General features: G+C 38.3%; 1 protein-coding gene and 1 long non-coding RNA gene across 5 annotated transcripts in view; one reads left to right on the top strand and one right to left on the bottom strand.

Moving 5' to 3' along the window:
- LOC139117750 (centrosomal protein of 78 kDa-like) overlaps positions 1 to 15309 on the bottom strand; it is a 68517-nt gene extending 53208 nt beyond the window's left edge. Inside the window, exon 1 of one of the 4 annotated variants that reach the window (XM_070681008.1) lies at positions 15203 to 15309. The gene's annotated coding sequence lies outside the window, so the exon portion shown is untranslated. Of the gene's footprint in view, positions 1 to 1925; positions 1966 to 2386; positions 2789 to 15202 lie in introns of those variants that run through there. The other 3 variants (XM_070681006.1, XM_070681009.1, XM_070681007.1) reach the window with 3 other exon arrangements.
- LOC139117758 (uncharacterized) lies at positions 2689 to 15292 on the top strand. The gene is made up of 3 exons (XR_011548567.1): positions 2689 to 2782; positions 8800 to 8918; positions 15274 to 15292. It is a non-coding gene; the product is annotated as an uncharacterized lncRNA (long non-coding RNA).
- Positions 15310 to 15910: the final 601 nt, after the last annotated feature.

Below are 15910 nucleotides of genomic sequence, written 5' to 3'. Positions count from 1 at the left end.
GAAGCACCATTTTGTCAAAATACCATCCTAGAAATGTCGCATTTCAGGAAAGAACAGGAATAAATCAAAACAGTTCTGGGAGAACAGTAAATACGCCTATTTACACGTCCAAATTTATCGAGTTTGGTTATTTCAATGGACGACTTTGGACATTTACCACGATGCTCAACAGCCCAGTCATCTACCAAATTTTGTAGAGCTTTTGTCGAACAAACAATCCTTTCCTCACTAGACCCTAGTTCAGCGAGGCTGTGTCTCCATTATAAAACGTAGTTTTCCATGGTTCTTGGATGGCTGTAATTTCCTTTTCAAATTCCGCCGTCTCATGAACTCGGTGCTATTGGATGGGAGGTACAGACGACAATTCCTCTGGCTGTGATTACAAGTTTTATGGTGACCGAAATAAAAAGTGGTGTCGATTTGTTGTCTTATGATTATTTCAAAAAGCTTCTGAAAAATACTCCAAATTGGATCCGCATGTTGCCGGTTTTGTCCATGGCAATCAGCAGAGCTGTGGTGGGAGGTCATATCACGGCGGGAACACACGGCATCTTACGCAGGGCTAGGCCACAACATACTTCCAAAAGAGATCTATCACGAAATATTATACGGCAGGTCAACATACACACATCACCCATTCATAGGCCTACAGGTACACAGATCAACAAACAAACGGGGAGAGGCAATCTGCTTGAAACCATGAAGTAGTCCGTTTGTGTCTGAACTCATCTGAGGCTCGTGTTCAGTAATCGTTGGTCAAGTATTTTGCTCAGTAGTAACAATCATTTATTCATTTTTGACATCGTAATCGATCTGATGTACACAACAAATGTTTGAACGTTTTGCACCTTTGTGAGTCCCGTCGTGATTGGCAGCTTTCATCTATTGTTTGTTGGACACTTCGAACACAGCATCGGAGCAGTTTTGGCATCAAAAATCAACTTAAAATGGAAAAAATGAGAGAAGTTTGCCAACAACGTGATGCCACAAGTATTCACAAAACGTAATATGATGAAACAGTGCTTTAATTTACACCATGGTTGTTGAAAGCTCCAGATTTTCGAGAGGATTTGTTGACGCTGTTACAATGTGCAACTCATGTTGGATTATGAGGGGGTATTTATAGGCTCCCCCTGCCTTTAAGTATATTGGAAATCACATCAGAAATAACATTTAATCACTCATGAAATAATTAATTGTATAGCATGACAAACACTACACGTAGTACTATTTTGGTTTGAACATTTTCCATTGCACCACATACATTGGTCATGATAGCTGCTACTTGGATCAACTAATGAGCTTCAGCAAGTCATAGAAATGTACACTGAAACCATTTTCTACTTCCAGATGTAATATTTTCATCATTTGTTGTTTCGCAGAAAGTAGCATCATAATCATTCTGAAATATATGTTTGGCCTATAATATTTTATGTTAGAATTTTATATATGCAGCATAAAAATCCTGTCAAACTATGTTCAAGAGTTACTGAAAATCTATAAACATTGATGGCATTACATATAAAGCAGCTGTCTACACATTGGAGGCTGCATTCTGACTTGACGGATAGCTAGAATGAAACCATCACATCATGTCTCTCATTCACATTCTGCAGTTGAAATTCTATAGTAACTATACTGACATACAAGACAAAGCAACGGATACGGTTGTGGTAACGGAAAATATTCAGTTCCGGAATGTCTTGATCACGAAACGCGCTCGTCATTAACTAATACTATAGTAAATGTGCAGACAACGGCTGCTTACATAATAGAATATATACCATAATGCATAATGTTCAGTTGTAAGATGTAATCATGGAGGTAGAAGGAGAGATGTAAAGGAGAGGGCACACCAAGTTAAAAGTGTGATCACATTGAATATTTTGATTTCGCCATATAAGTAAAAAATTGACGTGACATACCTAATATGAAACCACGAAGTGTAACAGCTCTATAAACGCGGGATACATTCGAACATTAGTCTAACATGTCTGGTCTTGTCACTGTCAGAATTAAACTTGGCAGAATTTCAAGTCGAGGTAAAAGTTTAAATGAAGACGACGTCAAAATGTTACATGAAGTCCGATGTCTTAAAATACCTCTGATGAAACGTCTCAGTAATTTGCGGGCAGAAAGTTTGGGACACCTCAAATAAGTATTTTCTCACAATTTCAACTTCGGCGTTCTGTCAGCCTGGTTGACAAAATACATTTCAGCTTCAAAATATTACATAGCGATGGGCATTGCTAGAAATGCTGATGATTACGTTGCTGCGGTTTCGCAGCCCTGCAACTCCCTGGCAACCAGCCAGGGAGTGGCAGGGCTACAGGGGTGCTTACACTGATAACCATCACTGAATACCAGTAGGCAAAATTAAGCTTACCTGAGTCGATCGAGTAACCATACCGTACCGAGAGGTTAACATTTTTAAAATGGCGCTGTTTGACAATGCTGAAGTTATTTTCGTCTTCGGATTCGTATTCGTAGTGGAGTAACTCATAAATGTTTTATTTTTAGTCGAAATTTGGAACCTTAATATAAAAGTTTTGTCTTTAAAGAACTTTAAGTTCTTTTGTGATAATATATCATACTTCAATATTCGAGAATGTAAGTTGAAAAAAATGATCCGCCATCTTTTTTAGGCCCTAGTCGAAAATGGATATGACGCTGAAGCTGACGCTGAGTAGCCTCACTTTCAGCAGCCAAGAAGGTCACCTCAGGCTGAGTGAGGATGCTGGATGATCATGATGCAAGGCTGGCTGTACGCTCGTTCAGCAAAGTGAGTGACGCTCCGCCCCGCCCCGCCCCGCCCCGCCCCTCGTAAGGTCGAAGGTCACTTTCCAGTAACCTCCTTTTACATCCGGTCCGACAATGATCAGAGGTTTAGGTTCAACTTTGGTAACAGCTACTTATCGGTTTTCTTTAAACTCACTACAAAAACGTTTGAGGATGGCTTCGAAGACATTGAACAGTGAACGAATGACCACTGCCGACAACTTGAGCTACACTGTTGGCCACGACAGATCAAACAGAGAATTCTATATCCAAATTGATGACGCTATAAATGGTAGGTACATTTCAGCTGGGTAGCCTGGGCCACCGGGCAGGGCGCTGGGAACTGTGTAGCTGCAGTACAGTAGCTCGAGGCCCAGGTGTTTGGGTCGGACGGCTAAACCATAAAATTAAAAACCAGGTTCTGGTTTTGCCGCCCGACCCAAACACCCAGGCAAAACCTCGCAGCTTAGGAACTGGGTAGAGTGTATGCTACGTTGGATTGTCTGCGTATCATCAGAACGTCGAAACTTAGCGTAAACACGACACTATCTACCCAGTTCCCATGCGCCTGTGGCCTGGACCCTGCCTACGATGCGCGATGCCATGTGTTCCCAGTGTTGTACGGCCTCAGTCCCTTGTGAACTGATACACGACGGCCTCTAGCTCTATATGGTACACAGCGGCTGTCGTGTATTGGTTGGTCCAATCACAGGTGCCTGGAATTTGCCAGTGTGGACACACAGAAACTGAGAAAGGTTAGGTTAGGTAGGTTACTGGACGCAGGGAGAGGGGGGATACATGTATGATACTGTTTCTACAGGTAGGACAGTGAATCCAATAAAATCTGGAGTTTTGGGTCAAATAAAAGGTCTAAATCGACAGCGAAATAGCTCTTGCCTTAAAGTAGGGATTTTACATGAAATTGATAGACAGCTACAATAATGATAAATTAGATATCAAAAGAAAGCTCTCTTCAAGACCAATTGGTTGTTTTTTGTTAATGAAAATCGGTTCAGTACATGCAGAGATATGTCCTGTTGAATTGTAAAAATACGGCTTCCTATTTAGAGATCTGGTGAAATGGTCCCATTCGTGTGACTGAATATCTTCCAGTTGGTCAATACTGTTACACTCGCGACAGAATTGCAACCTAAAAGTACGCGCAAGTGTTATGCTTGGCCGTCTGTGACGTCACAGGTGTGTTCATTTACATCGAATAGCGGTCCAATGCCGCCTTATCTCTGCCCGGTATCCGCTAACAAACAGTGTTCGCGCTGCCCATTTGCCACGTTCGCCAATGCGAATCGAAATCCGAAGTGGTGAAAAAAAATCGATCCTAATTCGCCACAGCGACGAAACTGATTTTTGTTTTAAAAATATGGTAAAATAAAGAAAAAACGTGGGTTTTTCAGTCTTTTGTTTAATCTGCGCTTCTCTCTCGGTGATTTGCAAAAACTGTGTCTTCTTCCGTATTACTGCGTTCTTTCCGTCGTACGTATTTGCAATCGAGCCAAGTCTCGCGAGAGATTTGACGTCATTTAGTCTAGTGTACAGCATGCACAAATGGCTCTCGCGAGAATTCAAACTTAGACACACGCAATTTGAGCCCTCGCGATAAATTTGACGTCATTTTGTCTAGTGTACAGCGGGCATAGGAACGCTCGCTCGCGAGAATTGAAACTTTTGCTATACATAGCAGACATACGCATTTTAATTGAGACAACAAGGTTCGGTGTTGCAGTTGATTTACATTGCGGTCTAGATATGTTCTGTGTTGTGCATTTTAATCACGGTCTTAAACATTCCATGTTGCAGTCGATTTCCATCGCGGTCCTCGTGGTCCGGTATTCCCCGTTGTTCTTCAATTTAATTGCCGTCCCAACGACGCGTTCCGTGTTGCTATCGATTTGTATCATGGAGGACTCTACCTCCATGATTTGTATCGTGATCTCTACGTTCCATGTTGTTGTTCGTTTTAATGGTAGTCTCAACGTTCAGTGTTGCTGTTCATGCAGCTGATTTGCATCGTGGTCCCAACCTTCCGTGTTGTAGTTGTAGTGCATTCTAATCACGGTCCCATTTACGTTTTATACAACGGGGAATACCGGATTGCGGTCCCGACGTTCCGTGTTGTAGACAAGTGCATTTTAATGGCAGTCACTACGTTCAGTGTTGGTGTTCATGCAGTTTATTTGCATTGCAGTCCCAACCTTCTGTGTAGCGAGTAGCGAGGCAGGCTCAGCCGAGGGATCGTGGCCGATCTTACGAACCAGCAGAGACAAGCACATTATGGTTCAAACACTCAACACTTGACGGGAACTTGAAAAAGTTTACAGTTTAGCCGTTCATGTTCTTGCCGCTGTCTCAGCCACCAAAAGAACAACGTTTTCCCATAGTGGAGGAGGACACTGTCCTGATCATGTAAGCAGAAACCCTAGAAGTTACCCCCCGTAGGGAGCTTACGGAGGTGTGAAATACTTTACTTCCCGTTATGAGATACGGCGTCGGGCAAACTTCGGAAAGCCGAAAAAAGTCGACTGGAGAGGCTCGGGGGACACGCCCACATTGCATTTTAATTTTGCCATATTTCATAATCACGCGCGCTAAACGAAAAAAGAAATGAATGTAACTGTTTTATAGACCATCAACTGTATTTCTGTAATTTTGCAACATGGGCATTTCACCAGACCCAGGGCTTGACAATTTTTTTTCCAGTTCACTTGTCCGTCGGACAAGAGGATTTTCAATTTCACTTGTCCTCACAAAAATTTTACTTGTCCTCCATTTGTAATAATCAGGACCAAAATACTTGCGACGAATTCCGTAGCGGCTTTCAGGGCTTTCTTATTTTGGTAATTTTCGCCGATGTTGACGTAGATTTTCTCAAAAGTTCACATTGAAGTAGCCCTGCGTATGGTCTGTGTGTTCCCGGCGTTATACGGCCTCCACCACAAGAGGCCGTATAACGCCGGGAACACACAGACCTGTACGCAGGGCTAACATTGAAGGTACATCGGCTTCCCGTGTTTGGCAAGCATAAATGCCGTCGTAAAAACTTACGTTCGCGTTGATTGCGCCAGAAGTTGTATAAACAACTTGTCCGGCGGGCGACCAGATTTTATTTTTGACTTGCCCGAACGTAAATTTCACTTGTCCCGGGCGTCGGGCGATAGGAATTGTCAAGCCCTGCCAGACCTTTAGAAATTACGCCATAGTTTCCAAAACTAATACCGATTGAAATGACTGAGACTTAAGTTTGCGCAAAACATGAAATTTCACTGCGAGAGCAGTTGCAGACACTGCGCAACTAGCGTGCAAGTAAGCCTCACAGTACCCACAATCCTGTTTGATTTGTACCAACGACGTTAGTTTTCTTATAACTTTTTCAGTTGTGCATAAAAGCAATTATGTGAAGTCTCCCGATAATTGATTAATTATATTTATTAAAAGTGTGTTGAAATATTGTAGTATAAATTTCAAAGAAACCGTCAATTAACCATTAAAGCCCCCAGTTAATTATCAGCTTTATCTAATATAAATATTATTTACTTGATAAAATATTCAATGGAAAACAAAAGAATGACAAACTGTTAATGGGCCGTTGACACATTCGGTAATGCGAGAACCTGGGATTGAGAAGGGCTCCTTTAAAGTCACATTCTGCAGGCACTACAAATGTTGTTTCACAGTTTTGGGAAGCAAGTTATGACAAACTGAGGGTTTTCATTCTCTGAAAAAAGTTAGCATGTAAATTTCTTTTGTCTTTTCTTTTTGGAAAAAATCAATATCCTTTTATTTCATAAAACAGGTGCAACTAGTCTCCCTACTTTCCATCATGTCATTCTGTATGGCTGCAGGCACAATCAGTGGAAAATTTTTAAAAATGCTATCTCCTCTCTCAATCAAGCAAAATTTTCTTAGTCCTTTAAAATGGGAATTGAGAAGAAAGGTGTCCTTAAAAGCACATTTTCAAAATTTTTTTCAACTAGTCCAGGAATTTGTCTACACATGGGAGACATGGTACACTTCACAGGGGAATCTACGTTGCTACAAATCATGATGCATTATGGGAAATTTCTAGTACTGTGAGCCTTTAATAGTGGGAACACTGGTATACATCTTATCATTTTCAGTACCATGTAATGCCCATGACAACCTCTATGAAATACAGGTCCATAACGACAATGATCATTTTTATCTACTATAAACTATAGTCTATAGAAGCTATTGGGATGATGGGTATCCGTCTGGTGTCCGGGTCAGACTGTATGTATGTATGTATATATGTATGTCCGTTTGTGAGGCGTCCGTCCACTCAAATATCTTGAGAACCGCAGTACTTACTGATTTGATATTTGTTGGGTAGATTAAAAATATGATTTTGAGAAACTATTTTTTTCATTTTTGATGTTGTTGAAAATATGCAAATTAGCGCCAAAATAGGCGTTTTTGGTAAAAAATCTTCATCTTCATAACCGCTGGTCACACAGCTTTGTTATTTGATATACAGGTACCTAGGGATAACCCAACTTAGATTTGTTCAAATTGTGATGAAATATGCAAATCTGAATTTTTAATGAATTTTTTTGTCATTTTTGGTCAAAACTTTACTTCATCAAAACCGCTCGTCTGACAGCTTTGATATTTGGTATACAGATTCCTACAGATGAACTAAATATGATATATTGAATATATGATGACATCTGCAATTTTGTATTTTTGGTGCAATTTTTGCCAGTTTTGGTCAAAAAATATGTTTCTCAAAAACTTCTTGTCTGATGCCTTTGATATTTAGTATGCAGGTTCCTAGGGGTTGTCTCAGTGTGATATTTTGAAATTTGATGAAATCTTCAATTTTTGTATTTTTGGGTCAATTTTTGCCATTTTTGGTGAAAATATTTGTTTCTCAAAAGTTACTCATCTGATAGATTTGATATTTGGTATACAGGTTCCTAGGCTTTATCTTAATGTAATATATTGAAATTATAATTAAATCTTCAGTTTTGTATTTTTGCAGCTAATTTTGCCATTTTTGGTCAAGCCATCCTGAAATGAGCTATGAAAGATCCACTTTCTTCATCAATACATGGGTCACAAAAAGTTATTCTCTACATAACACAGCACAGCTCTTTCAAATGTTGGGTCACTTATTTATTCAAAACCACTGGTCAGACAGCTTTAATGTATTTGGTTTACAGGTCCCTAGGATGATCTTAGTGAGATAATTTCGGACACTCAGGAAATACTTTATCCATGTCTATAGTAGCTTCAGGGACTTTGGCCCCATGTTTGTAATTAGGGTGGCAGCCCAGATGGTTTACATTTTCACCACCATGGAGCTCATTCTTAGCCATTAAGCCTAATCTGTATTGCAGTATTTTTAATCACAGACCCAATTAATGAACAAGACTCTTATCCTCGCTCTCTCCCAGGACCTGTAATCAATTACGAATTAACATGCGGGGACAGTGTCATCAACGATGCCTTGTTTCCCCACAGCATCATTTGGTTAGCCAAGGATTATTTAAGCAGTAGATTTTGAACAGCAATAAAGAAGGCATGTCAGTTAGGTTGGGAAGTCATCGCTAGATCCCTGTTATTTATCTTTGTAGGAACGTTTGGCTGTCAATGTACATGTATTCAATCATGTGTACATTCTAGTTTTGTGAGTTGGTGAGAATAGTTAATTAGATCTTAATGCCCATGTGAGATTTTGTACATTCTGACAAAGAGTATGTGAAAGTCCAGAGTTATGCTGAATGGATGCAAATAAATTGGCATACATTAACAGTATTGGCGGAAAACATTTGATGGCTCAATTATAAGACCCCGCTTATAATTACACCCTTGGTCTTATAATCGGACGAATACAGGTATACACCTGATAGTGTATTTTAGTTAACATGTTTGTATGAAGGAGTGTAATAAATCCATTGTTATACATTTTCAAGAGATTTATTATGTTGTTCCTTTATAACTCCACGAACATCAAACTTTCCTATCCATTCCATTCCATTCCAGATCCTCAAAGAAAAGCATTCCTGCAATATGACTATGTCAGTAAGGATATAGTTGACATCTTTCATACAGAAGTACCTGAAGCTTACAGGGGAAAAGGAATCGGCAAAGTTTTAGCAAAGGTAAATTTAAATTGAAGTTCAGATATGATCATGTACTGAAAGGTATAGGGAATGTACATGAATATCCAGGTAATGGGCCATACCCAACTATTGAGGTAGAGCGTGCCTCAGGGACAGATATTCAGACTCTCAAACTTTTACAATTCTATTTGATATACCTTGTGGGGTTGATTTTAAAGCTCTTGGTGTAAGAAAACTTTTCACCGGCTTAGTTTTTGGAAATTCAAAAATTTTATTTTTCTCCAAAGAGTTAGATGGTGGCAATTTTGAATTTTAAATATTGGTAAATCTTGAGTTATTTGTTGTTTTTGTACCAAATTTGCATGGTGACCCCCAATTTTTATCCTTGATTTATTTAGAGAATGGTTGAAAGTTTCATTAAGAAAAGTTTGGTCAAAAGTCTTTCACTTTCGAGGCGCATACTACCTAAAGTCCACCGTTTGCCATACCTTTGTATTGTCATTAGTATTACAAATTATGTATCACAGCTGTAACTCCCTCCACAAGGGTTATGCATGAGTTCATATAGCATCAAAATCTCATTTACCTATATCCACCTTCAGCATGGTTATAGTTTACTTAAATAACAAGTGTATATATGTTGTCAATACAGTTTACTAATCTACTAGCAGAGAAGGTTAATGCCTAAACAAATACTACCTTCAAACAGGAAAAAATTGTAAATGTTTCTGTAACACTATTTGTGATTTGCAAACACATGGGATTAATAGTTTGAGTCCGCTTGTGTCCACACATACAAAACCGGATATGAACTGAAAATGCTCATGTGTTTCAGGATATATTGCTTCAGTATATATTGCAGTTGTCTGGGAATTTAAATTTTTGCCATGTTTCACCAACTTGGGTCAAGATAATCCAGGTATATCCCAAATCACAAATGATATTAAAGGGACATTATCGCTTTCTTTTGACCCATTTTTACAAATGTTGTTGCAAACGAGCATGTGCTTATGTTGTTTGACTTATTGAAAGAAGTCTAAAAAGTAGTCAACCATAGACAACTTCCATCCCATCTTGCCTACATTGTGTAGGAAAACCTCGGTTCAGGGGTTTTAGGTGGGCTACCTAAAACCCCTGACCCAAGGTGTAGGCAAGATGGGATGCAAGTTGTCTATGGTCGACCATTTTTTAGACATCTTTCAATAAGTTGAACAACATAAGCAACTGCTCGTTTGCAACAATATTGGTGAAAAAAGGGTCAAAAGATAGCAATAATGCCAATTTAAATATTCAAATTAGGAATTGGCTGAAGTAAAAATGCTTAATGACTGTCAAGAATGCTGTATCATAGTATCTTCAATGAGCATAGCAAGTTTGGTCAAGTCAATCAAGATATATAACCCTAATTAGGAAAGTTCAGTAAATATGCAAATTCAGAATTAGCTGCGGTAAAAATGCTTAATGACTTCAAATAGTGTTGTATAATAGTATCTTCCATGTGCATGACAAGTTTCATCAACTTTGGTCAAGTCAATCAAAGTATATAACCCTAATTAGGAAACTTCAGTGAATATGCAAATTAGGAATAAGCTGCAGTAAAAATGCCTAATGACTTTCAATAATGTTGTATCAGAGTATCTTCAGTGTACATAGCAATTTGCGTTAAGTTTGGTAAAGTCAATCAACCTATATATCCCTAATTAGAAAACATCATTAAATATGCAAATTAGGAATTATTTGCTGTAAAAATCCAAACTAACTTTCAAGAATGTTGTATCATAGTATCTCTAATGTACATAGCAAGTTTGGTCAAGGCAGTTAAGATATATAACCCTAGGAAAGTTCTGTAAATATGCAAATTGGTAATTGGCTGAAGTAAAAATCCAAAATGACTTTCAATAATGTTGTATCATAGTATCCTCCATGTACATAGCAAGTTTTGTCAAGTTTGGTCAAGGCAATAAAGATATATAACCCTAATTAGGAAATTTCATTAAATATGCAAATTAGGAATTGGCTGAAGTAAAAATGCGCGAAATGGACCGGGATCCGGATTAATGCCAAGTTTGGATGGGCATTTGAGGGCATGGCTCTGCATAATGAGTCTGTTGGTAACGGTTGCTATCGTTTGCATTATCTGCGTAATCTGTTTGCACTCAAATCACTCTCGGACTATAGGTACAGCCTTCGCAATACGCGAAAGAAAAAAGAGAGAAGGAAAAAATATCAATTTCATCAAACAGGAGCTTGCTGAGTTGATTTACTGAAGTTTCGGGGTAATGTCATTGTTCGAGAATGATTTGGCTACTTACCGCCATATGTACATACGAAATTGGCGCCGTATGTAGTGGAAATAACCATCAAGAATTTAGAAAGTAATAAACGTAAACAATAAAAATAATCCGAAGCTGGCAATTTCGTATGTTGAAATCACGAATTACTGATCTGAACATTGACTGAGAAACACGGTCAGGAAAATGGTAGGAAATAGGTGAACGACGCAACGTCATGACCGATCGCTAAAATAAAAAAATAAAGTAAGTTTACTACATCACGGAAGGATCGAGATTCCAATGAATCTCGCGTACCACGATATCTGTAAGCGATCAAGGTCGGCTTGCTCGGTTGCTTTGAGGGCGACCCCGGAAAACTCATCACGAGTTATGTTTATTTCCAGCAATGGGATAAACCACGGACTTGGTTCATAGATATCTTCGTTATTGAAGAAATTAAAGTCCCCAACATTTATCGAAATCTTACGATGTAGTGCCAACTCAATGAGCCGATCTCGGACATACGTATCCTCTTTGGCCTAAAGCCTTTCAAAGAAGATCGGGTGATGACGCTCACTTGCTCACCTTGAACTGACAAATACTATGTTTTGATGTCTTACAAGCTTTGTTTAATTCTCATAACAGAAGTCCAAAGGTTACTGGGGCAACCGGACACGTGTACATGTACAAACTATACGGCTGTTTTCAGAGCTAGCATTTATATCAAAAGCGACTGTAGCGTACCGGTACTGTCGGTCGTAGATTTGGAGGGCTGTTTAAAAAAAGTTACTCCCTTTGACTGACTGTAATTATATTGATCATGGAGGCTACCACCATGCTTTGATGTTTTGTTGTTTTCGATGTCATTGTCAATGTAAACTATGGACTCTGCCTACAGTAATACAGTGTACGCACTTTTTGCAAGAATACATCGTATATACAGATACTGACTCATCTCTTGCTAAGTAACATCCGAAAAGGGTTCACTTTCGCGATGTAAAATTTGCATCATAAACGCTCGTTAGTAAAATAGTTTATGACAACCACAAAGTTTTCATACTGTGTTCACGTCAATATACATGTAACTCTAAGCATACACATGGTTTGTTAACATCGTAATTGTTCTCGTATGCACAGCAAATGTTTGACCAGATTACACCTCTGGGCGTCACTGAATGATTGACAATTGATTGAATCACAGAACGACTGTTCCCTAATGGCAATTTCCTTTGTTACAGAAGCGATTTTCCCCTAATCGTCGTAATTTTAAAATGCATTGTGAAATTTTGCAGATACCTGTATGGCCTACTTGTTTATGAAACAGTCTATGTTTATGGTATGCCAATAATGTTTGTTTGAGAATCGCTTCGGCTGACTTTCACGGAGCGGTCTACCTTGCTGTTGCCAGTTGCCTCTCAAACACCATTATGAATTTACGATACGTTAGGGGTCTTTTATACCCCGCACCGGGGTTTAATGACTGTCAAGAATGCTGTATCATAGTATCTACAATGTACATAGCAAGTTTGGTCAAGTCAATCACGATATATATTACCCTAATTAGAAAAGTTCAGTTAATATGCAAATTTGGAATTAGCTGCAGTAAAAATGCTTAATGACTTCAAATAGTGTTGTATACATAGTATCTTATAGTGTGTGAACACGTGAGTTTCACATAAACAATCAATGTCAACAAACATTGATGTGAGAACCAGGGATTGAAAATTGCCTCTTAATGCACCCTCTCGAGTTCAAAAGGTGTATATGGCAAAGCATACAGTATTGTAACAAGATGGCTGACATGAATGATGTCGTACTGCCTGTTGCTGTCAACGATGTCTTTGTACTTCAGTTTCAGTGCCTGTATCTTGTATGCACAAGATAATCAAGACAATTTATCCACAACTTAATTAAACAGAAAAAGGTCTCTGTAGCTCGAACTTTCAATCTAACATATAGATACATAGACGATGTTATTTCTATGAATAACTCTGAATTCAGTAAATATCTTGCTATGATTTATCCTCCAGAATTGGAGATTAAAGAAACTACAGAAACGGCCTTTTCTGCTTCATATCTGGACATTTTACTTGAATTTGACTCTAATGGTCACCTTTCTACTAGGCTATATGACAAGAGAGATGATTTTAACTTTTAAATTAGTATCATCAATTTTCCACACCTCATCAGTAATATTCCTCTCTCACCAATGTATGGGGTATACATTTCCCAGCTTATTCGATATGCTAGAGCATGCAGTTCATATGGTGATTTTGTAGAGAGACATGGCCATCTCTCTTACAAACTATTAAATCAAGGTTACACCAGAGCAAGACTTGTCTCTACATTCAAACGCTTTTTTGGCAGGTATCGAAAGCTGGTAGATAAATACAATATCTCTCTTCGACAAATGATCACTGTTGGCATCGGTGACATTGGGCCTTAGTTAGTGACCACTACCTATCTGACTTACATGTATAGATTGATATATGGCGGGTGCCACATGTGGGGCAGGATGCGCTTACCATTTTCGAAACACCTGACATCACTTCTTGGTCTTTTGGCCAGAGGTCCATATATCTTTCTTTCATGAATATGACTTTGTTTGTGTACCGTCTATTTACTGTCTGTTCTATGCTGTTTTGTGTCTATGTTTACAACTATTGTCTTGCAAATTCCGACCTACTGTCATTGGATTATGGATTGGTATGATTGCGATTATTTTGCAATAGCTCTGATCAACTATCCTGTTTAAACCTATTTGTAGAGCCCTTTCAGCAATTTTTAGCTCATATTTGGTTTTATATATAAATACCAAAAAGAGCTTTAATATGATGAGTCGGTGGCGTCTGTATGTCTGTCTGTATGTATGTATGTGGGTATGTATGTGCGGATGTATGTCCGTCACACACAAAGGCTCCCACACCGCCAAAGCTACCGTCTCAGTATTTGATGTACAGGTAGATGCAGGGGTTGAGATGTGAATTTGTTCAAATTAACATGTCAGTGTCAAAAATGTGCAAACGAGGTAAGAAAAAGGGAAATCCTGCAAATGTGCAGGAGTGGTGGCAGTAACTGAATCAGCCCACACATCTGAATAAGAGGATTTTGACCTTTAACCTATTTGTATGCAGGGTACCTATTATGTTTTGGAGTGGTAGCAGTAACTAAAACAGCTAATTGGTCATTTCCTGTCATTGTTTATGAACTGTGACATATTAACAGACCTGCTGAAACCATGGATGTCTATTTTTGTACATCCATGGTTGAAAGATTCTCTGCTATGCATGTTGCTAAAGTTGACCTTCAGTACCTAAAGTTTCAGACCTTATTTACTTTTGTCAGTCTTGTTTTTCTGGTTTAAATATTTCTTGTTGTTTTGCTGGTTGTACTGTGCAGAAATTGTCCTAACATCAACGTATAATTTTCCTGCACTGAACAGATAGAAACAACACATTGTTTGATCTTTGGTATGTACCAATTCTGATCAAATTTGAGCGACACCGTATAATTGCGGTATTTTTTGTAAATGAGGCTGTCTCTACAGGTTCTGTTCAGCACGAGATCCAGTGCTCTCTTCAGCAGTCATGATGAAAGGAAATTAAATGTTGTTAAATGTTGTTTGTTATATATGACAAATACCTGTCGCCTGAGGGTGTTTAACCCTTCGCGCGCCAAAGTCTATTTTTGTCCCCTACATAAAATAAAGCCCTGTCAATTTTTCTCAGATTTTTACCACAATTTTGAGAAAAAAACTGTAGCCAATGAAATATGCTGTCCATTTGGTCCAAAATTATCAAAAAAATTACAGAAAAATTCATAAATATTGGTAAAATTTTGCACTAGAGATTTGGCGGGAGAAAATTACAGCGCTTAAAGGGTTAATGGCACTAAAGAGCATTCAGATTATATGAAAAATTGGCTTTACAACTAATTAAATGGTTAAATACATCAAGATAATAAAAGACCAGCTTAAACATTGAAAATATTACAAGTTCAACAAAGCAACAGTCTAAGTCAGGCATCTGAGCTTTCTGAATGTTTACTTACAGCTGGAGAAAGGATGACTTGTTCTGACCTTTCAATATAGGCTGTAACAAAATACTTTATTTATTACTTAGGCTGCTCTGGATCATTTTGTGGCCGAAGACTGGAGAATGAGGCTCAGTTGCTGGTATGTGAGAAAATATGTCAATGACAACCCAGTGGCTCAGTATACCAATCGGCTTGTCGCATGAAAGACATCACTCCATGACATTTTGAAGACTTTTGAATCTTCCCAATCATCCACATTGCTGTTTAATAGAAACAATGAAGAAGCTTGATTGATGTAACTATGTCATCTTTGTTGCTGATATTCAAACAGTTTTAATCATTTTAATATGAACGTGAGTTATGCAAGAAACAAAATTTTTATTTATTTATTTCTATAAATAAATAAATAGAATAAGTAAATAAAATCATTTTAATATGAACGTCAGTTATGCATGAAACTAAAGAACTGCTATACATTACAAATGACTTTAGGAATGTTGATGCTTCAGACTTCTTGTGAAGCTGTGTTTCCTGATGTAACAACTGTAGTAACTGACAAACATGAAGAAAAATGCCGCCATTCACACAGTTTATATTTTCAGTTTAGACTGAAACTTCACAAAAGCTTTATGAAGATCCCTAGGTGCTGATCAGGTGATTTTCGCTCGTCTCTTTCCTATATTGTTAGAAAAGCTGATCAATTTAAGTTCACTCGGAAAAGCT

This window comes from Ptychodera flava, chromosome 18 (assembly GCF_041260155.1).
Source record: "Ptychodera flava strain L36383 chromosome 18, AS_Pfla_20210202, whole genome shotgun sequence".
NCBI classification, from domain to species: Eukaryota; Metazoa; Hemichordata; class Enteropneusta; family Ptychoderidae; genus Ptychodera; species Ptychodera flava.
This window is presented reverse-complemented; position numbering and strand designations above follow the sequence as displayed.